The sequence below is a fragment of the Phyllobates terribilis genome, unplaced genomic scaffold (genome assembly GCF_046119375.1).
Source record: "Phyllobates terribilis strain yellow unplaced genomic scaffold, ASM4611937v1 Scaffold_2__4_contigs__length_985480577, whole genome shotgun sequence".
Taxonomy (NCBI): domain Eukaryota; kingdom Metazoa; phylum Chordata; class Amphibia; order Anura; family Dendrobatidae; genus Phyllobates; species Phyllobates terribilis.
The window spans coordinates 641,617,204-641,644,731 of record NW_027362762.1 but is presented as its reverse complement, the minus strand read 5'-3'; the positions used below and the strand labels follow the sequence as shown (position 1 = coordinate 641,644,731).

Here is a 27,528-nt window from a genome sequence, read left to right as displayed (position 1 = left end):
CTATCATGAAGTACAATATGTCACAAAAAAAAAAACGATCTCAGAATCAGGGGGATCCGCTGAAGCGCTCCAGAGTTATTACCTCATAAATTGACAATGGTCAGAATTGAAAAAATTGGCCTGGTCATTAACCTACAAAGTGGCTCGGTCCTTAAAGGGTTAATACAATTGTCAGCTCGCCATGCAAAAAACAAGGCCTCACACAACTGTATCGACTGAAAAACGGAAAGATGACAGGTCTCGAAAAATGGTGACACAAACAAAAAAATGTTTTATTTTTTGTACAAATTTCAGAATTTTTGTTTTCACCACTAAAATAATAATAAAAAAACTGCGGAAGTTTGATATTGCTGTAATCATACTGATGTGGATCGTAAGCTCATTTTTACTGCAACATGAAAGCTGTAAAAACTAAACCTTAAAAACAATGTTGGAATTGTGTAGGTTTATTTTTGCATTTTCATTGGGAAAAGGGATTCCCCCCCCCCCCCCCCCCCAGTTTCCAATACATTGTATGGTCAAATGATTGATGTTATTCCCATAAAAAAAATCCTGCAAAAAAACAAGCCCTCATACGGCTATGTGAATTGATAAAAAATAAAAAAATGATGGCTCTTGGATGAAAGGGAGGAAAAAAAACACAAAAAAGGAAAATGGTTGTATCAGGAATGGGATTACAAGGGATTTCTAGCGTGATTAGAAAAGCCTGCAGTCACTTTGTGTGTGAACACGGACTGAAGAGTGGTGACAATGTACAATGCGCACACTGTCACCATTCTCTTGTATGGCCAGCACCAGAGGGTGGACACCTGACCACCATTTATATACTTCTCTCATGTCCCCACTACATTCTCTGGGGCTTTTCTCAATGCTTTTTTTTATTGTTCTGCTCAGAAACCCCCCTTAATAAGAAGCTAGTTGCAAAGTTGTTTTTTTTACAAACACTTTGCAATTTATCCATTAAAGAATTAGTGAATAACATTTTAAAGGCTGAATTAGAAGCACCAGTGAGTCAGGTCTTAGGGGGCTGTGTCTATACCCCTGCACTGTCGGCCAATATTATATCAGCATATACTGCTGTAGGAAGCTATTATGGCAGTAGTCAGAGATGAGAGGACAGCCCCCCTCACACGTGTCACTGTACAGTATCCGTCCCCCTGTAATACAGCCTGGAGCTGGGAGGGGGTCGTCACTACAGCATCGACGAGCACCGTAGAGGACTGGCTGAATAATTTCTCCTCACAACTCCTCGCCATGTCTGGAGGCCGTCAGCCGACAGGAGCTGGTGAGGAGCGGGCAGTGTGCGGAAATATGTCTGATTAGTGGCTGGTTACACTGCAGCGCGGGGTAGAGACTGTTACTGTAGTTGGTTCTCCTCTTCTATTATTGTGGTGGGTGTATTAGAAAGGTTTTATTATGGTGGAAGTGAGACCTGCTCAGGAGAGATAGGTTATGTCGGTGATTGGAATTGCGCAGGAGGGAGAAATCCGTCATGTCAGGGATGAGAACAGCGGAGTTATTCCCCTGCAGCTGCCGGGACTACATACACTGTGGTACTTTCGGCGGGAAAGCACAAGGCTCCGCCCACGCACAGAAAATGGCGCCATTGCGCCTCATCATTTATTATATAAAGAAATGAGCTGCAAATCCGATGTATTATGGAAATAGCTACTTGGTACAAATGTTCTGTACTTTTCTGCTTAATAGCTGGCATTATTTATTGCACTTATACATATAAGGTGGAAATGAATGTGCAATGCTCTTGACACATAGTGCATGCTAAATGTAGTAAGATTAGTAGAACAGTCACTGTAAATAAATCCGAGTTGGGCCCCGTATTTGTTTAGCCCATTTCATGCTGTGTTATGTGTAATAAAATGAGAGTTGTTGGAGCATTTTACTTGCCCCATTTGTAAAATCTCTAGAATGGATCTTGTGTGAATAAAAGATGTCAGAGGTCCCTCAGTTTGGCACAAGGTTCCTGCTCTGCCTCCTTGTCTCTGCAGAGGTCGCTGTGCGGCCGCTGTAGATTGTGGCATTTTGGTCACTTTTACCTGACAGGATTTGGGGCATTAGTGTTAGATGTAGCATGTAACTCCTTTCCACACCAGGTGATTATTTGTTTGCGCTTTCTGCTTTTTCCTTCTCTTCCAAGAGTCATATTTTTTAAAATTTTCAAGTAATTTGAAAAAAATACAACTCTGCCATTGTTTTAAAAATGTTGTTTTTAGAGCATTTAGTGTGATAAAAAATACTTGGAAACACAATTCTCCAGATCTGTACGATTACTGCAATAACGATTTAGTAATTGTATTTTTTATGCATTGGGATGTAAGGCATTTGATAAAGGCATGTTCTGTTAGATTGCCTGACATTGTAAGACTGGGGCTAGTTACACTGTGACTTTGGCGGAAACCCAGGTCAGACAGCCAGAGATCACTATGTGCCGTTACTACGGTACATCACAGCGTAATGCAGGTGAATGGGATTGCATTGCAACGACTAGGATACCACAAGAAGCAAGTCACACAAAGGCTGACTGAGGGTGTGTGCAGACAATCCAGAGCTGCTGCGGGTGTGACGCTGCGGATTTATGCAACGTCAAACCCACAGCGGCCAGCTGTTACAGCATAGTGGATGGGATTTGTACAAATCCCATGTCCACTATGCGTCTCTGTGCACCCACGGAAACTGACATGCGGCGCGTGTTTCCAGACTACAGCATGTCAATTTCTCCTGCGAGTCCGCATGCGGACTTTCCCCATAGACCTAATCTCTATGAGGAAAGTCCGTAGGTAAAAAAAAAAAAAAAACAGGCGGCGCTCATTTGCATATTAGCTCCTCCGCAGCGCCGGGGCCGCAGGCTGGGAGATACGTCTGCACATACCCTTACAGTAAATTATATCATTGCACACTCAGAGGTTCAAATGCAGTGTTCGTTTATTAATGAGGCATAACATCAAACCAAATAGTTGTAGTTGCGACAGTGATTGGCGCCAATCACTGTCGCAACTACAACTATTTGGTTTGATGTTATGCCTCATTAATAAACGAACACTGCATTTGAACCTCTGAGTGTGCAATGATATAATTTACTGTACGTATTGGGCACAACGTGTCCCTTCATCAGCACCTCCCTCTTTCTGACGAGAGTGCACGCTAACTATCTATTCTGCACATACCCTTAGACTTTTGCTTGTCGTGGTACTCAATGTCACTGCATTTTGCTACAATGTAGCAGTGGCTCAAAGCGATATTTGGGAGTGTGACCTACAGTGCCAGTCAAAATTTTGGGCTCACCTGTTCTTGAGACTCACAGATAATACACATAAAACTTATAATTTATTAGTATCAATTAAAAATATCAAAGACAAAAAAATCCTTCAAAAAACAAAAACCAGTATACAACTCAAACTGGATAATACAAGTGGATAGGGAGGGGTGGATACACACACTGGTCACTGGTCTATCCCTACCTGTCAGCGGAGGTTGGCACCTTCTTGTACGCAAATGGTGCCCCCGCTCCTCAACGGTTTTCCCCAAAGGACCACATTAGGCCCTGAGCAGGTGGAAGGTGATGGGATTCCGTACAGTGGGGAGGAGGACAGAAAAAAAGTAGCCAAACAGCTGATTCTGGACACCACAACCAACTCACCACTGTACCTGCAGCATGCAGTTGTGGTGAAAAATATCCAGGAAAGTCTGTGTGATATCCTGAGAACACTATTACCTCTTGTATATTCTATATTAGACAATAGTCCTACAGCTCACAGCACATAGTTGTTGTGCATGTAGTAAATACCCATAAACAGACCACAAAAAAAAGCCGGGTGGGGTCTAGTGCTTTTTACTGCCATTTTGCGATATCTGCACCATTATTTGAACATTTGATCCAGAGGAAGCATGAGGCCCTTTATTAATAATGCCACTGGTATACTGCGAAGGAGCATGCACAAGGCACTTTATAAAGAATGCCATTACAATCACCAAAAGCTAAATCGTCTTTTGATTATACATCTTGCATCTTAGGAATTTACATGGCATGTGACTCCTGATGAGCCTGGACCTGTGTTTGCGCTTAGCATGTTTTTCAGGGAGTGTAGTTCTATTAGGCTGTGTGCCCACTATGCGTTTTTTTAAGCATTTCCGCAGCAGCGATGCTTAAAAAACGCTTGGTAGAAGGCCTGCCATGTTCCCAAATGATAATCCGCATGTGTTGTGCACATGCTGCGGAAATTTCCGCTGCGGATTATCATTGCAGAAAAATCCGCAGCACTACCAATTATTTTGCATAAACGCCGCATTTTCGCCGCCATTGTCTTGCATTGGACCACTTGGAATCCGCATCACTACATGTTCAGATGCGGAATCCATGCGTTTCAATGTGCGGATGGTACCCGGGTCTGGAGAAGAGGAGACTCTCCTCCGGACCCAGGTTCCATAGAACCTGTAAAAAAGAATAAGGGTATGTGCACACGATGCAGAAATGCTCAGGATTTTTTCCTGAGCGTTTCTGCATCTCTCTGGCAGGAAAAAACGCATGCGGATTGTACATGCGGTTTCCTGCCAGGGACATGCGGAAATGAAGCGGTCTTCACTTTCATTTCCGCATGCGGGTTGACAAGCGCTTCCCAAGCGATTTTAGCATCACTTGGAAAGTGCTTGTCAACTTCACACTATATAAATCCATGCAACCGGCATGGATTTATATAGTGTGTGATGTCAAAAAATAAAAAATAAATCTATACGTTACCATCTGATGGCCCCCGGTGTCCTGCTTCATCGGTCCCGGCTGCCGGCAGTGAAGACTGTAGGACCTTCCGACGTCAGCGTCACGTGACCCGTCACATGACTCTGACGTCAGCGAAGGTCCTTCATTCAACCGCGAAGTGCGCGGGAAGCCGGCAGGACGCAGCGCGGGCCGTCAGAAGGTGAGAATATATATATTTTTTATTTTATTCTTTTTTTTTTAATGGTACCTGGGTCTGGATGAGAGTCCTCTCATCCACACCCGGGTACCATCCGCACATTAGACCGCATGGAATGCGCATCAACATATACAGTGATGCGGATTCCATGCGGTCTAATGCAAGTCAATGGCGGCAAAAGAGCAGCGTTTCCGCAAAATTAATTGACATGTTGCGGATTTTTGACCGCAGCGTTTACGCTGCGGAAAAATCCGCACCATGGGCACAGCACATGCGGATTTCCATTGGGGAACATTGCTGCCCTTCTACCATGCGTTTTTCATGCGTTTCCGCGGCGTTTACGCAACTGCAAAAACGCCGCGGAAACGCATGAAAAACGCATCGTGTGAACTCAGCCTAAAATAAATATTATACTTCCCTTCTGATGGCCCCTGGTGTCCTTACCAATGCGTCTCGACTTGCTGGCAACTCGCGATGGTCTGAAAAGGACCTGCCATGATGTCATTTAGTCATGTGACGGGTCACGCGACCGCTGTTGTCGGCAGGTCAGTTAGTGTACCGCGAGCTGCCGGCAAGCCAGGACGCATCGAATAAAGACACCAGGGGCCATCAGAAGGTAAGTATATATATATATTTTTTTTACCATTCTTTACGGTTACACTATATAAATCCATGCCGTTTGCATGGATTTATATAGTGTGACCAAGTTGTCAAGCACTTTCCAAGTGATGCTAAAATCGCTTGGAAAGCACTTGACAATCCGCATGCATTTTTTCTGCCAGGGAGATGCAGAAACGCTCAGGAAAAAATCCGGAGCATTTCTGCATCGTGGGCACATAGCCTTATACCTCTGTTCTATTTCTATCTATAACCTGATTGGTGTAATTCATTAATGCCATTATATGCAATTATTTTGGACCATCTGTCATTGTGGGTCATGTTTTATGTTTAACAAAATAGACTCATATTATGTTACAAGCTGACTATATCTGGACGATACCCTTATGATATCATGATTATTTTGTCTTTGATATTTTTAATTGATACTTATACCATATTTGCCGGTGTATAAGACAACTTTTGTACCCTGAAAAATATGCCTCCAAGTGGGGGGGGGGTCGTCTTATACGCAGATGCCGGGGCCCTGAGCAGGCCCCGCCGGGCTATGGGGGGGAGGAAAGCGGTGCCAGCGCCCGCCCTTCTACCCCGCTTGCTCAGGGCCCCGGCAGCCGGATACTTACCTCTCGTGCCTCCGCAGATCCGCTGTCTTCCTGCTCTGTGCTTCCTGTGACCTCTCAGGTCAGATGGTGCGGTGACGTCTTTACACCGTGCCCTCCCCTGAGCCATCACAGGCAGCGCAGAGCGGGATGAGGCCGGCAAAGATGGAGTCCGAACCTGAGCAGCGGCAGCAGGTGAGGAGGAGTGAGGTGAGTATTGGATTTTTTTTTTTAATGTATGGATGCATGGGGCATAATATGGGGGGTGACATCCTGCATGGGGCATTATATGGGGGGGTAACAGCCTGCATGGGGCATAATATGGTGGGTGACATCCTGCATGGGGCATTATATGGGAGGGGGGTGAGTATATAACAAGCTCTATATTTTGAGTGGAAATGTTGGGTGGTCGTCCTATACGCCCAGTCGTCTTATACGCCGGCAAATACGGTAAATTGTAAGTTTTATGTGTAATATCTGTGAGTCTACTTAATTACTACACACTTTCTTTACGGACTGATTGGTGATTTTCTTTGCTCACCTGTTCATGCAATGGTTTTTCTTATTGTAATGTGCACATTGTAGATTCAGACTGAAGAAATCAAAACCATAAAGGATCTTCATCAGCTGGCACCTTAAGGCTGCGTGCCCACGTTGCGTATTACAAGCGTATATGCTGCGGAATTTCCGCAGCGTAAACGCTTGTAAAACGCATGTATATCCGCACCCCATGGTCCCCAATGGCATTCCGCAATGTCAATGCCCATGCTGCTGATTTTTCCGCAGCGTATATGCTGCGGTCAAAAATCCGCAGCATGTTCATTAATTTTGCGTTTCCGCATGCAGAATCAATGTGCGGATGGTACCCAACTCTGGAGGAGAGGAGACTCTCATCCAGACCTGGGTACCAAAGAACCTGTAAAAAAAAGAATAAAATAAAGTTTATACTTATCTTCTGATGTTTTCCCTCCGTCGCGCTGTTGTGTGAAGGACCTGCCACGTCATTGAGTCATGTGACCCATCACATGACTCAATGACGTCACCGCAGGTCCTGCATACAACAGCGTGAGCAGCTCAAGACTCCGGACGGGGCAGAGAATGCATCGGTAGGTGAGTATAAACTTTATTTTTTTATTTTTTACCATTCTGATTCTTTTTTTTTTTTTAACTATTACTTGGTCACACTATATAATTCCATGCCGGTTGCATGGATTTATATAGTGTGAACAAGTTGTCAAGCACTTTTCCAAGTGATGCTTTAAGGCTGAGTTCACACGATGCGTATTTAATGCGTTTCCGCTGCGTTTTTGCAGTTGCGTAAACGCCGCGGAAACGCATTAAAAACGCATGGTAGAAGGGCAGCAATGTTCCCCAATTGAAATCCGCATGTGCTGTGCCCATGATGCGTATTTTTCCGCAGCGTAAACGCTGCGCTCAAAAATTCGCAGCATGTCAATTAATTTTGCGTAAACGCGGCGTTTTCGCTGCCATTGACTTGCATTAGAACGCGCCAATTCCGCAAGACTGCATCTGTACTTGTGTAATTGGTGCGTTCTAATGTGCGGATGGTACTCGGGTGTGGAGGAGAGGAGAGTCTCATCCACACCCAGGTACCATTAAAAAAGCTGTAAAACAAGAATAAAATAAAAATTATATGTATACTTACCATCTGTCGGCCCGCGCAGCGCTCCTGCTTGGTTCCCGGCACTTGCAGTGAGTTGAAGGACCTGCGCTGACGTCAGAGTCATGTGACGGGTCACGTGACGCTGACATCGGCAGGTCTTTCAATTCAAAGTTGCCGGCGAGGGATAACGGATTGAGCAGGACAGCGCGGGCCATCGGAGGTAAGTATATACACTCTCTCGGGTCACACTATATAAATCCATGCTGTTTGCATGGATTTATATAGTGTGACCTAGTTGTCAAGCACTTTCCAGGTGATACTGAAATCGCCTGGAAAGCGCTTGTCAATCCACATGCGGAAACGCATGTGAATCCGCAAGTATTCCGCAGGAAAAACGCATGCACAATCTGCATGCGTTATTTCTGCCAAGGAGATGCAGAAATGATGCAGAAATTTTCTGCTTCATTTCTGTATCGTGTGCACATACCCTAAATCTCTTGGAGAAGTGCTTGATAACCCGCATGCGGAAATGCATTCAAATACGCTGCAAAGACGCCTCACAAACGCTTCTACCTGGCGGGAAAACCGCATGTAAAATCCGCATGCGATTTTCCCGCCAGGGAGAAGCGTAAAAAATATGCTTCAGTTCCGCAACGTGGGCACATAGCCTAACTGTATGAAGCAGGCTCAGTTCCTGCTCCATACACCCGCACCCTGTGTATGATGTGCACGTATGTCCAGGTGGCAGAGAGGGTTTTAATTTAGCTGCTATTTTATGAATATCAATGCAAGCAAGTGGGCAGGATATGTCTACTGCAAATTTACAAATCATGGCGGCTTCCACATAAATTGATAGGCTGCAGATATCAAATCCACAGCATTGTTCAATTTACACTGGATTTTCTCCACGTGATAGCATATTTTGCACAAGCCGGCTTCATCGCCAGCTCATATCGGCAGCGTCTCTGCGCCTCTGTAGCCGGGTGTAAGCTTCCCGGCCTGAGAGGCGCACGCCGCAAGACTGGAAGCCATTTTCTGAACTTCCGGTCATGTGCAGTGCGCCTCTGAAGCCGGGAAGCTTACACCCGGCTACAGAAGCGCAGTGACGATGCCAAAATAAGCGGCATGCATGCGTGAGATTTGCATGACCTGGCAATGATGCCAGCTCATGCAAATTATGTTATCACGCCAACAGGAGCGCGATAACATGGAAAGAGGATTGACCAGTCTGGGGAAAGTAACGTACCATCAACTAGTCAAAGCTCTAATTAGCTTGGAAACGGGGACATTATAAATGCTTTTTTAAGGCTATGTGCGCACTTTCAGGATTTGAAGTAGAAATTTCTGCAGCGTTTCTGAACCTCTTGGCAGCAATAACGCTACGGAAAATCCGCAGCGTTTTTGATGCGCTTTTGCCAGCGGATTTGCCATGCGGTTTTCCAATGCATTATATAGGCAAAAACACATGCGAAAACACAAAAAGAATGGGCATGCAGTGTTTTTTTCTGCACATGAAATCTGGTCAGGAAAATTCCTGATCATGTGCACAGAACTTGCAAAATGTCATGGGATAAGGTATGCAATGCGTTTTTGGCCCATTTCCGCTCTGAAAAAAAAGGCACAAAAAACACACTGTGTGCACATAGCCCAAAGGATTTATTTAACTGATTAATGTTATACAGGGCTGGTTAAGCAGGGAATTTACTCATACGTAGGTGAATGCTGCTGGGTTGGATGGGGGAGTGTGAGCTGTCACCACTATTAGGCTACATTCACACATTTAGGATTTGGTCAGTACTTTACATCAATATTTGTAAGCCAATGAGGAGTGAAACAATCAGAGGAAAAGTAAAATAGAAACATGTACTCCACTTCTGCATTTCTCACCCAGTACTGGTTTTGGCTTACAATACGGATGTAAAATACTGACCAAAAACTGAACGTGGCCTTAACGTTCTGATGTAGGGTCAATCTGTAGGTTAATAGCGTTACTAATCTGCCCGGTGCGCGCACTTAGCCGAACGCTATGGTGAGAAAATTAACTATTCTCCCCGCAGCGTTCCGGTTTCAGTCACGAGGGTGGTGCCAGCAGTGACTTGGATCACTTGTATGAAATAATATGCAGTCACTTTTTTTATTTTACTTTTTATACTGTTTGTGGAGTGGAATCTTATTTGTCCATCCATCAACAGGAGTGCTGCACAGCCTTTTTAAGACTCTGCACAGATGCGCTGCATTGTGAGCTTTCCATCAAAGTAGCAGGGCGTGCTTGGAATCTGAGATCACTGTTAACTAAGCGGTGACCCAAGAAATTCTGGGCACGTCTTTATGACTCAATGTCGGCGGCTTTTGGGAGAAATACAATTAATTTCATTCCATTAATCGCACCTTCAGTGCGGCAGCTTTATAGCATTGTAACTATTAAAAGGAACCTGTCACTTGCAAAAATAAGCTATTTAACTGCAGATCCAGGGTTAATCTGCAGGTTAATAGCATTCTGAACCTGCTCGGCGCCCACACTTTGAGCCTCATTTCCTGGAGGAAATGAGCTTTATTCCACTCCCCCCCCCCACCGGCGTTTGTTGTTCGATCATAGGGGTGGCTCCGGCACGGTTTCAATCAGTGCTTTGTGTATAGAGATCGGCGGCTATGACCGAGCCCCCCGCACTGACTGACAGCTGACCCTAATGTGGATCCTGTTGTCAGTCAATTCCGAGGGTGTTGTTATAGCCGCTGCTCTCTATACACTGAGCGGTGACTGAAACTGCGCCAGATCCACCCCTGTGACTGAAACCCAAATGCTTCCGGGGGAAAAAAGTTAATTTCCTCCCGGCATAGGGACTTTAAGTGCGGGCGCTAGGCAGGTTCAGAACAAGATTTACCCCATGTCTTCAGGTTAATAGTATTTTTTCTCATGTTCCCTTCAACAGGCAGAACAAGAGCATGGACACACAGCCGTTTAACTCGTGCGATGATCGCATCGCACTGAATGGACTGGCCGGCACCTCTCCTGACCGGAGTATGACAGCGTGATGGATTTCTATACAGCTGCCAAGCTCAGGTCAGGAGAGGTGCCGGCCAGTAGGAGGTTTACCATGCGGTACTTGCAGGAGAAATACGGCAGTGTGTCCCTGCCCAACCCTGTATCTGAAGGTAAGTAGAGTGTGGGGACATGGCAGGTTATAGCTCTCAGAATAAAGCGATGCAAAAAACAATTCTTTATTGTATAAAATAGTTTTTATTGTGTAAAAGCGCCAAAACATTAAAAAACAATATAAATGTGGTACCGCTGTCAACATACTGACCTGAAAATAAAGCCACCTTATCAATTTTACCACAAGCGGAACGGCATAAAAAAATAAAAAAACAATTGCTGAATTGTTGGTTTTTGTTTATTCTGCCTCCCAAAAATCAGAATAGAAAGCGATCAAAAAATGTCACGTGCCTGAAAATGGTACCAATAAAAACGTCAACTTGTCCCGCAAAAAAACAAGCCATCACATGACTGTCGGCCGAAATATGGAAAAATTATAGCTCTCAAAATATGGCGATGTAAAAAATAGTCTTTGCAAAAAAAAGTTTTTTTTTTAGTGTGACAGCTGTCAATCATAAAAAACCGATAGGAGTCTGGTATCGCTGTAATCGCACCGACCCGAAGAATAAAGTCATCTAATCACTTATACCGCACGAGGAACGGCGTAAAAAATAAACTCTAGGGTTAGGGTTGTGCTAGGCTTAGGCTGTGTGCGCACAATGCGTATTTAATGCGTTTCCGCTGCTGCTTTTCCGCCGCGAAAACGCGTTAAATACGCATGTTAAGTTGTCTGCCATGCTTCCCAATGATAATCCGCATGTGCTGTGCACATGCTCCTGAAATTTCCGCTGCGGATTATCATTGTGGTAAAATCTGCAGCAAGACCATTAATTTTGCAGAATTGTGGCGAAATTGCCGCCATTGACTTGCATTGGACCGCATAACATCTGCATGAGTACACATACACATGCGGATATTATGCGATTCAATACGCGGATGGTACCCGGGTCTGGAGAAGAGGAGACTCTCCTCCAGACCCGGGTACCATAGTACCTGTAGTTAAAAGAAGAATTAAAATAAAAAAAAAAAAACACATATACTTACCTTCTGATGGCCCCCTGTCTGCTCCCGGCGGTGTTGCTGGCTCTTCGGCTGCTCGCGGTGGTAAAAGGACCTTCCATGACGTGATTTAGTCATGTGACAGGTCACGTGACTAAATGACGTCATGGAAGGTCCTTTTTAGAGCACCGCGAGCCGACGAAGAGCCAGCAGCACCGGAGAAGGAGACCGGGGGCCATCGGAAGGTGAGTATAATTTTTGGGGGATTTTTCAACATTTTTTTTTTTTAAACTATTGATGCTGCATTTGCAGCATCGTAACTTGGTTACACAACATAAATCCATGCCGGTCGCATGGATTTATATAGTGTGACCAAGTTGTCAAATACTTTTCCAAGTGATGCTAAAAGTGCTTGACAACCCACATGTGAAATCGCATGTTCAAAACGCTTCTCAAACGCGTCTACCTGGCAGAAAAAACGCATGTAAAATCCGCATGCGTTTTTTCTGCCAGAGAGATTGAGAAATACTCCGCAGCATTTCTGCATCGTGGGCACTTAGGGTTAGGGTTGTGCTAGGGTTAGGGTTAAGCTAGTGTTAGGGTTGTAATAGGGTTGGGGTTGTATTAGAGTTGGGGGTTAGGATTTTTTCTGAAGTAAAGAAAAAAAATGATGACGATGTGGCGACTGTGCATACCTGAGCACTTGTGCTCAACACCAGAGTATAGCGGGTGCTCGAGTGACATGTTTGAGTCTCCGCCCCATATGTTTTACAGCTGTTATACAGTCAAAAAAACCTTGTGGGAATTGCCTGCCATACACAAGTGATCCCCGCATGTTTTTTTTTGGGTGTCTAATAACCGTGAAACATGCGGGTGGGGACTCGAGCATGTCACTTGAGCACCCGCCATACTTGGTACATACCAGAGTACCTGATGCAAACTCTAGTAGTGAGCACTTGCACTCAAGACTAATGACAACTTATTCAATATGATGACCTAATGTTATCAAATTCTGTGTCGTACCCCTGGGTTCAAAATGTTCACTATACCCCTTGATAAAATCCTTGAGGGGTGTAGTTTCCAAAATGGAGTCACTTGTGGGGGTTTCCACTGTTTAGGCGCATCAGGGGGTCTCCAAACGCAACATGGCGTCCGCTAATTATTCAAGCAAATTTTACATTCAAAAAAGTCAAATGGCGCTCCTTCCCTTTCGAACCCTGCCGTGCGCCCAAACAGTGTATTTTCCCCACATATGGGGTATTGGCTTACTCAGGAGAAATTGCACAAGAAATTGCATGGTGCAATTTCTCCTGTTACCCTTATGAAAATGCAAATTTGGAGGCTGAAAAAACATTTTTGTGGGAAAAATTTGAAAATTTTATTTCTACGGCTCAATGTTATAAACTTCTGTGAAGGGGTGCTCACCACACATCTAGATAAATTCCTTCCCTTTCCGAACCCTGCCGTGTGCCCAAACAGTGGTTTTCCCCCACATATGGGGTATCAGCATGTTCAAGAGGAATTGCACAACAAATTTTGGGTCCATTTTTTAATGATACCCTTGCGGAAATAGAAAAAATTGGGGTCTAAAGTAACATTTTTGTGAAAAAAAATAAATGTTAATTTTTTTCTTCCACATGCCAAAAATTCCTGTGAAGCACCTGAAGGGTTAATAAACTTATTGAATGTGGTTTTGAGCACCTTGAGGGGTGCAGTTTTTAGAATGATTTTACTTTTGGGTATTTTCTGTTATAATGAACCCTCAAAGTCACTTCAAATGTGATGTGGTCCCTAAAAAAAATGATGTTATAAAAATGAAAAATCTCTGGTCAAATTTTAACCCTAAAAGCTCCATAACAAAAATAAATTTTGGTTCCAAAATTGTGCTGTTGTAAAGTAGACATATGGGAAATGTTATTTATTAACTATTTTGTGTGACATATCTCTCTGATTTAAGGGCATGAAAATTCAAAGTTTTAAAATTGCGAAATTTTCGCCAATTTTTTCCCCACAAATAAACGCAGGTGATATCGAAGAAATGTTACCACTATCATGAAGTACAATATGTCACGAAAAAACAATCTCAGAATCAGTGGGATTTGTTAAAGCGTTCCAGAGTAATTACCTCATAAAGTGACACTGGTCAGAATTGTAAACATTGGCCTGGTCATTAACGTGCAAACCACCCTCGGAGGTAAAAGGGTTAAAGTAAAATATGAAAAATAATTTAAAATTCCAATTTTAAACACCAGGAAGAGCAGCTGCTGAAATTTGCCATGAAAACCTAGTGTACAACTAGCTCACATTACAACTGCAGTAAATATGGGCTGGATCTGCCACCCCTTCCCCTGTGTGTTTGCAACAGGATATTATCCTAAGTCATATTGCAAGACTCGTTAAAGGGTCGATTGTGACTTGTAGGATTGCTGCTTCCAATAGATAGCCATATAGAGTTCAGGTCCTCTTTTTCTCTGAAAAGGCAATTTTAAACAGGATAAGAAAAATGAAGTTTAGGATCCCAGTGCGGAGCAATTTTGTTGGTGACTTCAGAGTGATACTGAAAGTTGGTGCTGCTCGCTGTATCATTAGCTTGGGTTAGATACGTGATTTGTATCACGTGCACGATTAGATACACTTAGGCTATGTGCCCACGATGCAGAATTGATGCAGATTTTTCCTGAGCGTTTCTGCCAGGGAGAGGCGTTTTTTCAGCGTTTTTGCATGCATTTCCGCATGTGCTTTTCCAAGCGATTTTGAGCATCACTTGGAAAAGTGCTTGACAAGTTGGTCACACAATATAAATCCATGCAACTGGCATGGATTTATATTGTGTGATCAATTTATGCTGTTTTAAATGCAGCATGAAGAGTAAAAAAAAGAATTAAAACGTAAAAAATAAACAAAACATTATACTTACCTCTCCGATGGCGTCCTCTGTCATCGGCGTTCCGCGGTGTTTTGGAAGGACCTGCTTTGACGTCATTTAGTCAGCTGATAGGTCACTTGATTTTAATTCTTTTTTTTACTAATGGTACCCGGGTCGGATGAGAGTCTCCTCTTCTCCAGACCCGGGTACCATCCACGCATTGAACCACATAACATCCGCATGCATACTTGCGAATGTTATGCTGTTCGATGCAAGTCAATGGCAGCAATTTTGCACAAGAAATGGTAGTGCTGCGGATTTTTCTGCAATGATAATCTGCAGCGGAAATTTCCGCAGCATGTGCACAGCACATGCGGATTATCATTGGGAAACACGCATTAAATCCGCATCGTGGGCACATGGCCTTAGAGTAACATGCTGGGATTAGATACAGGGCTCAGTGTCGTTTATCACATGATGGGATTAGATATTGAGCTCAATGGATTGTATCACACATGATGGGATTAGATACCCTGTATGTAAAGTGTAACCCTGCTCCTTCTACTTCTATGGGAGCAGTAGTGTAATGTGTGACCCCGCTTCCTCTACTTCTATGGGAGCAGTAGTGTAATGTGTGACCCCGCTCCGTCCACTATATTACTACTTAAATAGAAGTATAGGGAACTTGGTCACACATTACACTACTGCTCCAATAGAAGTGGACGGAGCGGGGTCACACATTACAGCACTCGTCCCATAGAAGTGGACGTAGCGGGGTCACACATTACACCACTGCTCCCATAGAAGTAGATGGAGCGGGGTCACACATTACAGCACGGCTCCCATAGAAGTAGACCCTTTCATGTGGCACTAAAGCGGTGTTTAGCCTTGTTTACACTAATAAATGAGAAAAATGAAGGTGGATCCACCCTATTTTTGATAACCAGCCAAGGTAAAGCAAACAGCGTATATTATGGGCGTACATTATCAGTCTGGGAAAGTCCATGGTTATTGATCCCTTCCCAGCCTAAAAATACAAGCCTGCAGCCGCCCCAGAATTGGCACATCCCATTAGATGCTCCAATTTTGGCTTTTTGCCTGATGAGAGCTGTGAATTGTCAAAAATCACGGCTGTCATCAACCCTTGAGGTTAGTAATGGAGAGGTCTATTAGACACTCCCATTACTTACCCAGTAATGAAAAAAAAACACAAAGACAGAAAAATAAATTTTATTAACAAAAAAAACACTCCTCGACACTTTCCCTAGTTCACCAATTTATTTAAAAAACAAAACACATGCAGGTCCTCCGTAGTCCACAAATGGAAACCTGAAAAACACAAAAAGAGAGGAACAAAGACAAGACACTGTTCCTCGTTCACCAATTTATTAGAAAACAAAAGTTCCCATGCCAGTCCGCAGTATTCCATGGGATTCCCACGACGAACCCCTGATTCAGACGTCCAAAGGCTATGGAGCCTCGTTTAGAGAACAAAACCGCATAGGTTGTAGCAGCAGGCACTCCAGGTCGCGCTCCACGAGATCCGGCGGCTCTGAACAGAGGTAATGTCAGTAACCACACAGCTCATCAGAGTTATGTTGCCACATATAGTGCCCCACAGTATAATGTGCCTCACATAGTGCTCTATACAGTATAATGGCCGCACATAGTGCTCCATACAATATAAAGTTCCCATATAGTGCTCCATAAAGTATAATGGCCCCACATAGTGCACCAGAGTATCATGGCCCCATATAGTGCTCCATACAGTATAATGGCTGCACATAGTGCTCCATACAGTATAATGGCCCCACATAATGCACCACAGTATAATGCGCCCCATATAGTGCTCCATACAGTATAGTGCGCCCCATATAGTGCTCCATACAGTATAGTGCGCCCCACATAGTGCTCCATACAGTATAGTGCGCCCCACATAGTGCTCCATACAGTATAATGGCCCCACATAGTGCTCCATAAAGTATAATGGCCCCACATAGTGCACCACAGTATCATAGCCCCATATAGTGCTCCTTACAGTATAATGGTCGCACATAGTGCTCCACAGTATAATGGCCACACATAGTGCCCCACTGTTCCCCATCCTAGTATAAGTTCCTTCCTTCTGGTATATGTCCCCCCATCATGATCTCCATCCCGATATATGTCCCTCCTTCATGATTCCCATCCAGGTATATGTTTCCATTCTGGTAATGTCCCCCATCCAGCTATATATCCGTCTATCATGATCCCCATCCTGGTATTTGTCCCTCCATCAGGATCCCCATCCTGGTATATGCCCCCCATATATTCAGTGCACAGAAAAAAATCAATAAACACTTCTACTCACCTTCCCTGCGCTTCCCACACAGCACAACATCCTATTCTGTGTGTTCAGAGCACAGCAACGTGATTTCCTCTGAACAGGTTAGTGAGCTGTGATCACAGCCTGTACTGTAATACTGATGACAGACTGTGATCACTGCTCCGTCGCCTCACCCCGGACCTCTGTTCCCATGCAGCTCTTATTGTATGCACTGAGTGTGTGCGATGACAAAGGGAAAGTGGAGCCCGCAGCATATACTGCGGGCTTCACAAAAGTGTGCGTGAACTCTTACCACAGCTGTGGCCTGAACAGCCCAGGGTTCAGCTAAGGCAGTATCAATACAAGAGATGCTTTCGGATGGTGAGCGCAGTTAATTATTCCCAGGGGCTGCCGTATTCCCAAAATGCAAATGGCAGCCCTCAGCGGCTGAAGTAAAAATTACTAAATAAAAACTATTAAAGTGGTACCTTTAATTAAATATTAAAAAATAATTGATTATATAATATCAAATTATTAATAGAAAATAAAAATCGCAGCACCGTCCCTTTAAAGCTGGTTTGCTGTGAATAAGAAGGCTGATTGTTTTCAGGACAGGATTTCAGTGTATGTTCAACCTTGACCCTTGAAACTTGTGATTAAACGGAAGGCTCCATAAAAAAAAAATGTTTTTTTCAACGGTTGAAAAAATTTAAAGTATTAGGCTATGTGCCCACAATGCAGATTTGAAGCAGAAATTTCCTGAGCATTTCTGCATCTCCTTGGCAGAAAATACGCATGCGGATTTCACATGCGTTTTTACATGCGTTTATGCATGCTTTTTTTGCAAGCCATTTTCAGCATCACTTGGAAAAGGGCTTGACAAGTTGGTCACACAATATAAATCCATGCAACTGGCATGGATTTATATATTGTGTGACCAACTTAAAGGAAATTTCTACTGCAAATGCTGCATCTGAAGTAAAAAAAAATAAATAAAATAAACCTTATATTCACCTCTCCAGCGGCCCCCGGTCTCCTCCTGGCGGCGTCCTCTCTCCTTGGTGTCCCGTGGTGTACCTGCAAGTACACAGCAGGACGCCGAGGAGAGAGGACAACGCCTGGAGGAGACCGGGGGCCGCCGTAGAGGTGACTATGACAATTGTTTTTTTATTTTTTACTTTATAATTCTTTTTTAACTTGCAGGTACGATGGTACCCGGGTTGGAGGAGAGTCTCCTCTTCTCCCAACCCGAGTACCATCCACCCATTGAACCACATAACATCCGCATGTATACATGCGGATATTATGCAGTTCAATGCAAGCCAATGGGTGCGATTTTGTCGCAAATTGTTTGTGCCGCGGATTTTTCTGCAGCGGAAATTTCCGGAGCATGTGCACAGCACATGCGGATTATCATTAGGATACATCCCAGACCTGTTACCAAGAGATTTTAATGTGTTTCCGCAGCGGAAACACAGCCTTAGAGACTAAGTGCCCAAGATGCAGAAATGCTCCGGATTTTTCCTGAGCATTTCTGCATCTCCCTGGCAGAAAAAACGCATGTGGATTTTACATGCTTTTTTCCTGCCAGGGACAAGCATAAGTGAAGCGTTTTGATCATGCGATTTCGCATGCGGGTTGTCAAGCGCTTTCCAAGCGATTTTAGCATCACTTGGAAAGTGCTTGACAAGTTGGTCACACTATATAAATCCATGCAACCGCCATGGATTTATATAGTGTGACCATAAAAGAATGGTGAAAAATAAATATTATACTTAACTTCTGATGGCCCCCGGTCTCTTTATCCGATGCATCCTTTCTTCCCAGTGTCTCGCGGTTGTGTAAAAGGACCTGCCAGGACGTCATTTAGTCATGTGACGGGTCACGCGACCGCCGACGTCATCAGTCGCGTGACCCGTCACATATCTAAATGACGTCATGGTAGGTTCTTTTAGACCATCGCGAGCTGCCGGGAAGCCAGGACGCATCGCTGAGGAGACCGGGGGCCATCAGAAGGTAAGTATAACGTATATTTTTTATTTTAATTCTTTTTTTTACAGGTACTATGGTACCCGGGCCTGGATGAGAGTCTCCTCTTCTCCAGACCCGGGTACCATCCGCACATTGAATCGCTTAATATCTGCATGTGCACATGTAGTCATAAAGATATTATGCGATTCAATGCAAGTCAATGGCGGCGAAAACGCCGCAATTACGCAAAATTATTGGTAGTGCTGCGGATTTTTCCGCAATGATAATCCGCAGCGGAATTTTCTGCTGCATGTGCACAGCACATGTGGATTGTCATTGAGGAACATAGCAGACCCCTACCAAGCTTTTTTAAGTCTTTCTGCAGCGGAATTGCCGCTGTTGAAACTGTTAAAAAACGCATATTGGGCACACAGCCTGAATGTTTTTTTTTTAAAATATTATCATTTGTTTTTAAATAAGTAAAATATTAAACATAATTTTAAAAGTTTTTATATTTCCTCTTTTAAACACTAGGGGGAACAGCTGCTGAAATTTGCCATAAAAACCTAGTATAGTGCCAGCTCACATTACAGTGTCACAGAGGACAGCTGGCAGCATTTAGGCTGTGTGCCCATGATGCGTTTTTTAAGTGTTTCCGCGGCAAAAACGCTGCAGAAACACTTAAAAAACGCTTGGTAGAAGGCCTGCCATGTTCCCCAATGATAATCCGCATGTGCTATGCACATGCTGCGGAAATTTCCGCTGCTGGTTATCATTGCGGAAAAAACGCAGCGCTACCAATTACTTTGCGGAAGTGCTGCGTTTTCGCCGCCATTGACTTGCATTGGAACGCTTGGATTCCGCATCACTGCATCTGCACATGCGGAATCCAAGTGTTTCAATGAGCGGATGGTACCCGGGTCTGGAGGACAGGAGACTCTCCTCCGGACCCGGGTACCATAGAACCTGTAAAAAAAAGAATAAAATAAATATTATATTTACCTTCTGATGGCCCCCGGTCTCCTTGTCTTCGCTTGCCGGCAGCTCACGGTGGACTGAAGGACCTGCGCTGACGTCATTTAGTCATGTGACGGCAGGTCCTTCAGTGTAGTGTACCGCGAGCTGCCGGCAAGCCAGGATGGAGCAAAGCAAGACTGCGGGGGCCACCAGAAGGTAAGTATAGATTTATTTTTTTGACATTCTTTGGGGTCACACTATATAAATCCATGCCATTTGCATGGATTTATATAGTGTGACCAAGTTGTCAAGCACTTTCCAAGTGATGCTAAAATCGCTTGGAAAGCACTTGACAACCAGCATCACATCCGCATGTCCCTGGCAGGAAAAATGCATGTACAATCCGCATGCGTTTTTTCTAACAGGGAGATGCAGAAATGCTCATGAAAAAATCCGGAGCATTTCTGCATCGTGGGCACATAGCCTTATTCTGTTAGTTGGTGCTTCTTTCTGTATCATAAGTTAAAATTGTTAGATACATGGAGTGCATCATGTGCTGCGATTTAATACGCTTAGAGTAACGCTGGAATTAGATACAGGGCCAAATGTAGTGCATCACCTGATGGGATTAGACATTGAGCTCAGCAGAGAGTATCACACAGGATAGGATTAAATACACAGTATCTAATGTATATATTGTGTCACCCCGCACAGTCCACTTTTATGGGAGAAGTGGTGTAATGAGAGACACCGCTCCATCCACTTCTATGCGGGGAGTGGTGTAATATGTTACCCCGCTCCATCCACTACATTCCTACTCCCATAGAAGTAGGCAGAACGGGGTCACACATTACACCACTGCTCTCATAGAAGTGGATGGAGTGGGGACACACATTACACCATTGCTCCCATAGAAGTAGACAGAGCTGGGTTACACATTAATTGCAACCACCCCCACTACCCCAAAAATAATAATATTCAGTGAGGTCACAGAAGAGCATATCTCATAACTTTGCTGCCCTTACAAAGTAATTTTCATCCTAGATTCCTATATATTTTAATAAAACAACATAAATACAATGTAATAAAGCATAGGTTAAAACAACATTCCCTTTAATGTTGTGCTTTGCTGTTGCAGGGAACCCAGGAACTACTCTTCATCTGGAAGCTACAGGCAGCAAGGTATGGATGAGCTTTCCTAATGTCTCCGCATTTGGCTCATGTACTGAGCAATTAGGGTCAGTTCACATGTGACAGTTTGATTGCAAAAATATTGGCACCTTTCCCATTTATCTGATTTGGATTGTGTGGAAATCCATGAATCTGCATAAAAATAACCTCAGTCACGTGTTTAATGGGTTTTTAAGTTGGAGAATTTATCATTAAGGGGATGTTTGTTTTGTTTGTAATCACTTTTCTGTAATTTACACCACATTATTGAAGTGTTGCACAAAGTTGGATGATGAATTTTTTTGCATCTTTAAATGACTGTTTAGAGGCGATTTTCTACTTTTTACATCATCCCCCTTTCTGGAGTGAGAATTAATGAAGTTGTCCGACCACAAAATCCAAATTTGTTTTTTAAGGTAATCTGTGCTGTATTGTAATATACAATACCCCTATAAATTTTGTTTTAAATTTTGTTTTTTGTTTCTGCCTTTCGTTCCTCCTGAATTTCAGTTCATTCCCTCACCCACTTTGTTTAGCGGTGGCTCTGCCAATTATCTAACCTCATAGCCAGAGCTGGCCTCAGTGCCCAGCCCCGCCCCCTGCCAGCCCACTGCATACTTATGCCTGGCAGTATCTTCCCCAGCATCATCACTCCAGAATTGGAAATGACAGAGTAGTGTCCTCATCTAAGGAAGGCATGACAATCACTGCACTCCACACCTCAGTGGTGATAGAGCTTCACTTCTCCACATCACCTCTGGCATGTGAAGTGAAAAGTCTATAGTGATGTGTGTGTGCAAGAATGGAAGTATACAGCTCTGGCAAAAATTAAGAGACCACTGAACAGTTTTCTATTGGAAAGCATGGAAAGACTGGTGGAAAGCATCCCAAGACGCATGAAAACTCTGATTAAAAATCATGGTTAGTCCACCAAATATTAATTTTTTGAACTGTTCCTGAGTTAAAACATGAGTAATTTGAGTTCTGAAAGCACTGTTTCTTTTTTAGTATTTTGACGCTTTATCATTTGCTGCAAATAAATACAAATTTTTTAGCGTTGAATTTCGTATACATGTCAGTAGTTTATAGACTAAAACAACAATGTACATTTTACTCAAAAATATACTTATAAAGAGAAAAATCAGAGAAACTGAAAATTTTGCAGTGGTCTCTTAACTTTTGCCAGAGCTGTATGTGTATATCTACATATATACAGCTGCTGCAGAACCTCGTAATATACACAGCAGGTGCTTCAGAACCTCATAGTATGCCACAGCTGCTGCTGAACCTCATAATACACACCTCTGCTGCAGAACCTCATAATACACCTTGGCGGCTGCAGAGCCTCATAATACACCTCAGTTGCTGCAGAACCTTATAATACACCTCAGCCGCTGCAGAACCTCATAATGCACCTCAGCCGATGCAGAACCTCATAATACATCTCGGCTACTGCAGAACCTCAATCTATAGTAATGTGTGTGTGCATGAGTGTAAGTATGTGTGTATACACATAAATATACCTCATAATAAGGCCAAAAAAATGCACCCCGGTTGTAGGCTAAAAAGCCCATGATGGGCGGCCCCGGTGGTAAGGAAAAAGGCCTAATTAATGCACCCCGGTTGTAGGCTAAAAAGCCCATGATGGGCGGCCCCGATGGTAATCAAAAAGGCCAAAAAATGTGCCCTGGTCATAGGCTAAAAAGCCCATGATGGGCGCCCCCTGTGGTAAGCAAAAAGGCTAAAAAAATATGCACCCTGGTTGTAGGGTAAGAAGCCCATGATGGGCGGCCACGGTGGTAAGCAAGAAGGCCAAAAAATGCACCCCGGTCGTAGGCTAAAAAGCCCATGATGGGCGGCCCCGGTGGTAAGCAAAGAGGCCAAAAAATGCACCCCCTTCATAGGCTAAAAAGCCCATGATGGGGTTGGTAAGCAAAAAAGCCCCAAAAAAATGCACCCCGGTCGTAGGCTAAAAAGCCCATGATGGGCGGCCCCAGTGGTAAGCAAAAAGGCTAAAAAAAAATGCACCCCGGTTGTAGGCTAAAAAGCCCATAATGGGGAGCCCCGGTGGTAAGGAAAAAGGCCTAATTAATGCACCCCGGTTGTAGGCTAAAAAGCCCATGATGGGCGGCCCCGGTGGTAATCAAAAAGGCCAAAAATGCGCCCTGGTCGTAGGCTAAAAAGCCCTTGATGGGCGGCCCCCGTGGTAAGCAAAAAGGCTAAAAAAATGCACCCCGGTTGTAGGCTAACAAGCCCATAATGGGCGGCCCGGTGGTAAGAAAAAAGGCCAAAAAATGCACCCCGGTTGTAGGCTAAAAAGCCTATGATGGGCGGCCCCCGTGGTAAGTAAAAAGGCCAAAAAAATGCACCCTGGTTGTAGGCTAAAAAGCCCATGATGGGCGGCCCCGGTGGTAAGCAAAAAGGCCAAAAATGCACCCCGGTTGTAGGCTAAAAAGCCCATGATGGGCGGCCCCGGTAGTAAAAAGGCCAAAAAAATGCACCCCGGTTGTAGGCTAAAAAGCCCATGATGGGCGGCCCCGGTGGTAAGCAACAAGGCAAAAGAAAAGGCACCCCGGTTGTGGGCTAAAAAGCCCATAATGGGTGGCCCCGGTGGTAAGCCAAAAGGCCTAATTAATGCACACCGGTTGTAGGCTAAAAAGCCCATGATGGGCGGCCCCGGTGGTAAGCAAAGAGGCCAAAAAAGCACCCCCTTTCTAGGCTAAAAAGCCCATGATGGGGTTGGTAAGCAAAAAAGCCAAAAAAATGCACCCTGGTCGTAGGCTAAAAAGCCCATGATGGGCGGCCCCGGTGGTAAGCAAAAAGGCTAAAAAAATGCACCCCGGTTGTAGGGTAAAAAGCCCATAATGGGCGGCCCCGGTGGTAATCAAAAAGGCCAAAAAAATGCACCCCGGTTGTAGGCTAAAAAGTCCATGATGGGCAGCCCCGGTGGTAAGGAAAAAGGCCTAATTAATGCACCCCGGTTGTAGGCTAAAAAGCCCATGATGGGGTTAGTAAGCAAAAAAGCCAAAAATATGCACCCCGGTCTTAGGCTAAAATGCCCATGATGGGCGGCCTCGGTGGTAAGCAAGAAGGCCAATAAAATGCACCCCAGTTGTAGGCTAAAAAGCCCATGATGGGCGGCTCCAGTGGTAAGCAAAAAGGCCAAAAAATGCACCCCGGTTGTAGGCTAAAAAGCCCATGATGGGCGGCCCTGGTGATAAGCAAAAAGGCCAAAAAATTCTGCACGCTGGTTGTAGGGTAAGAAGCCCATGATGGGCGGCCACGGTGGTAAGCAAGAAGGCCAAAAAATGCACCCCGGTCGTAGGCTAAAAAGCCCATGATGGGCGGCCCCGGTGGTAAGCAAAGAGGCCAAAAAATGCACCGCCTTCGTAGGCTAAAAAGCCCATGATGGGGTTGGTAAGCAAAAAAGCCAAAAAAAATGCACCCCGGTCGTAGGCTAAAAAGCCCATGATGGGCAGCCCCGGTGGTAAGCAAAAAGGCTTAAAAAAATGCACCCCGGTTGTAGGCTAAAAAGCCCATAATGGGCAGCCCCGGTGGTAAGGAAAAAGGCCTAATTAATGCATCCCGGTTGTAGGCTAAAAAGCTCATGATGGGCGGCCCCGGTGGTAATCAAAAAGGCCAAGAAATGCACCCTGGTCATAGGCTAAAAAGCCCATGATGGGCGGCCCCCGTGGAAAGTAAAAAGGCTAAAAAAAAATGCACCCCGGTTGTAGGCTAACAAGCCCATAATGGGCGGCCCAGTGGTAAGAAAAAAGGCCAAAAAATGCACCCCGGTTGTAGGCTAGAAAGCCTATGATGGGCGGCCCCCTTGGTAAGCAAAAAGGCCAAAAAAATGCACCCCGGTTGTAGGCTAAAATGCTCATGAGGGCGGCCCTGGTGGTAAGCAAAAAGGCCAAAAATGCACCCCGGTTCTAGGCTAAAAAGCCCATGATGGGCGGCCCCGGTAGTAAAAAGGCCAAAAAAATGCACCCCGGTTGTAGGCTAAAAAGCCCATGATGGGCGGCCCCGGTGGAAAGCAACAAGGCCTAATTAATGCACCCGGGTTGTAGGCTAAAAAGCCCATGATGGGCGGCCCCGGTGGTAAGCAAAAAGGCAAAAAAAAATGCACCCCGGTTGTAGGCTAAAAAGCCCATAATGGGCGGCCCCGGTGGTAAGCAAAAAGGCCCAAAAAATGCACCCCGGTTGTAGGCTAAAAAGCCCATGATGAGCGGCCCCGGTGGTAAGGAAAAAGGCCAAAAAAATGCACCCTGGTCGTAGGCTGAAAAGCCCATGATGGGCGGCCCCGGTGGTAAGCAAAGAGGCCAAAAAATGCACCCCCTTCGTAGGCTAAAAAGCCCATGATGGGGTTGGTAAGCAAAAAAGCCAAAAAAATGCACCCCGGTCGTAGGCTAAAAAGCCCATGATGGGCGGCCCCGGTGGTAAGCAAAAAGGCTAAAAAAATGCACCCCGGTTGTAGGCTAAAAAGCCCATAATGGGCGGCCCCGGTGGTAATCAAAAAGGCCAAAAAAATGCACCCCGGTTGTAGGCTAAAAAGCCCATGATGGGCAGCCCCGGTGGTAAGGAAAAAGGCCTAATTAATGCACCCCGGTTGTAGGCTAAAAAGCCCATGATGGGGTTAGTAAGCAAAAAAGCCAAAAATATGCACCCCGGTCTTAGGCTAAAAAGCCCATGATGGGCGGCCTCGGTGGTAAGGAAGAAGGCCAATAAAATGCACCCCAGTTGTAGGCTAAAAAGCCCATAATGGGCGGCTCCAGTGGTAAGCAAAAAGGCCAAAAAATGCACCCCTGTTGTAGGCTAAAAAGCCCATGATGGGCGGCCCCGGTGATGAGCAAAAAGGCCAAAAAATTCTGCACGCTGGTTGTAGGGTAAGAAGCTCATGATGGGCGGCCACGGTGGTAAGCAAGAAGGCCAAAAAATGCACCCCCTTCGTAGGCTAAAAAGCCCAAGATGGGGTTGGTAAGCAAAAAAGCCAAAAAAAAATGCACCCCGGTCGTAGGCTAAAAAGCCCATGATGGGCGGCCACGGTGGTAAGCAAAAAGGCTAAAAAAAAATGCACCCCGGTTGTAGGCTAAAAAGCCCATAATGGGCAGCCCCAGTGGTAAGGAAAAAGGCCTAATTAATGCACCCCGGTTGTAGGCTGAAAAGCTCATGATGGGCGGCCCCGGTGGTAATCAAAAAGGCCAAAAAATGCACCCTGGTCATAGGCTAAAAAGCCCATGATGGGCGGCCCCCGTGGAAAGTAAAAAGGCTAAAAAAAATGCACCCCGGTTGTAGGCTAACAAGCCTATAATGGGCGGCCCGGTGGTAAGAAAAAAGGCCAAAAAATGCACCCCGTTTGTAGGCTAGAAAGCCTATGATGGGCGGCCCCCGTGGTAAGCAAAAAGGCCAAAAAAATGCACCCCGGTTGTAGGCTAAAAAGCCCATGATGGGCGGCCCTGGTGGTAAGCAAAAAGGCCAAAAATGCACCCCGGTTCTAGGCTAAAAAGCCCATGATGGGCGGCCCCGGTAGTAAAAAGGCCAAAAAAATACATCCCGGTTGTAGGCTAAAAAGCCCATGATGGGCGGCCCCAGTGGAAAGCAACAAGGCCTAATTAATGCACCCCGGTTGTAGGCTAAAAAGCCCATGATGGGCGGCCCCGGTGGTAAGCAAAGAGGCCAAAAAATGCACCCCCTTTGTAGGCTAAAAAGCCCATGATGGGGTTGGTAAGCAAAAAAGCCAAAAAAATGCACCCCAGTCGTAGGCTAAAAAGCCCATGATGGGCGGCCCCGGTGGTAAGCAAAAAGGCTAAAAAAATGCACCCCGGTTGTAGGCTAAAAAGCCCATAATGGGCGGCCCCGGTGGTAAGCAAAAACGCCAAAAAAATGCACCCCGGTTGTAGGCTAAAAAGCCCATGATGAGCGGCCCCGGTGGTAAGGAAAAAGGCCAAAAAATGCACCCTGGTCGTAGGCTGAAAAGCCCATGATGGGCGGCCCCGGTGGTAAGCAAAAAGGCCAAAAAATGCACCCCCTTCGTAGGCTAAAAAGCCCATGATGGTGTTGGTAAGCAAAAAAGCCAAAAAAATGCACCCCGGTCATAGGCTAAAAAGCCCATGATGGGCGGCCCCGGTGGTAAGCAAAAAGGCCAAAAAAATGCACCCCGGTTGTAGGCTAAAAAGCCCATGATGGGCGGACCCGGTGGTAAGGAAAAAGGCCAAAAAATGCAGCCTGGTCAAAGGCTGAAAAGCCCATGATGGGCGGTCCCTGTGGTAAGCAAAAAGGCTAAAAAAATGCGCCCCGGTTGTAGGCTAAAAAGCCCATAGTGGGCGGACCCGGTGGTAAGCAAAAAGGCCAAAAAATGCACCCCGGTTGTAGGGTAAAAAGCCTATGATGGGCGGCC

General features: G+C 45.0%; 1 long non-coding RNA gene across 1 annotated transcript in view; it reads left to right on the top strand.

The window, feature by feature from the left end:
• The first annotated feature begins 1,161 nt into the window (after nt 1-1,161).
• Nucleotides 1,162-27,528, top strand: part of LOC141252907 (uncharacterized) — a 74,519-nt gene continuing 48,152 nt past the window's right edge. The window contains exons 1-2 of the long non-coding RNA XR_012314148.1: nt 1,162-1,285; nt 21,100-21,143. This is a non-coding gene — a long non-coding RNA (uncharacterized lncRNA). The remainder of the gene's footprint in view (nt 1,286-21,099; nt 21,144-27,528) is intronic.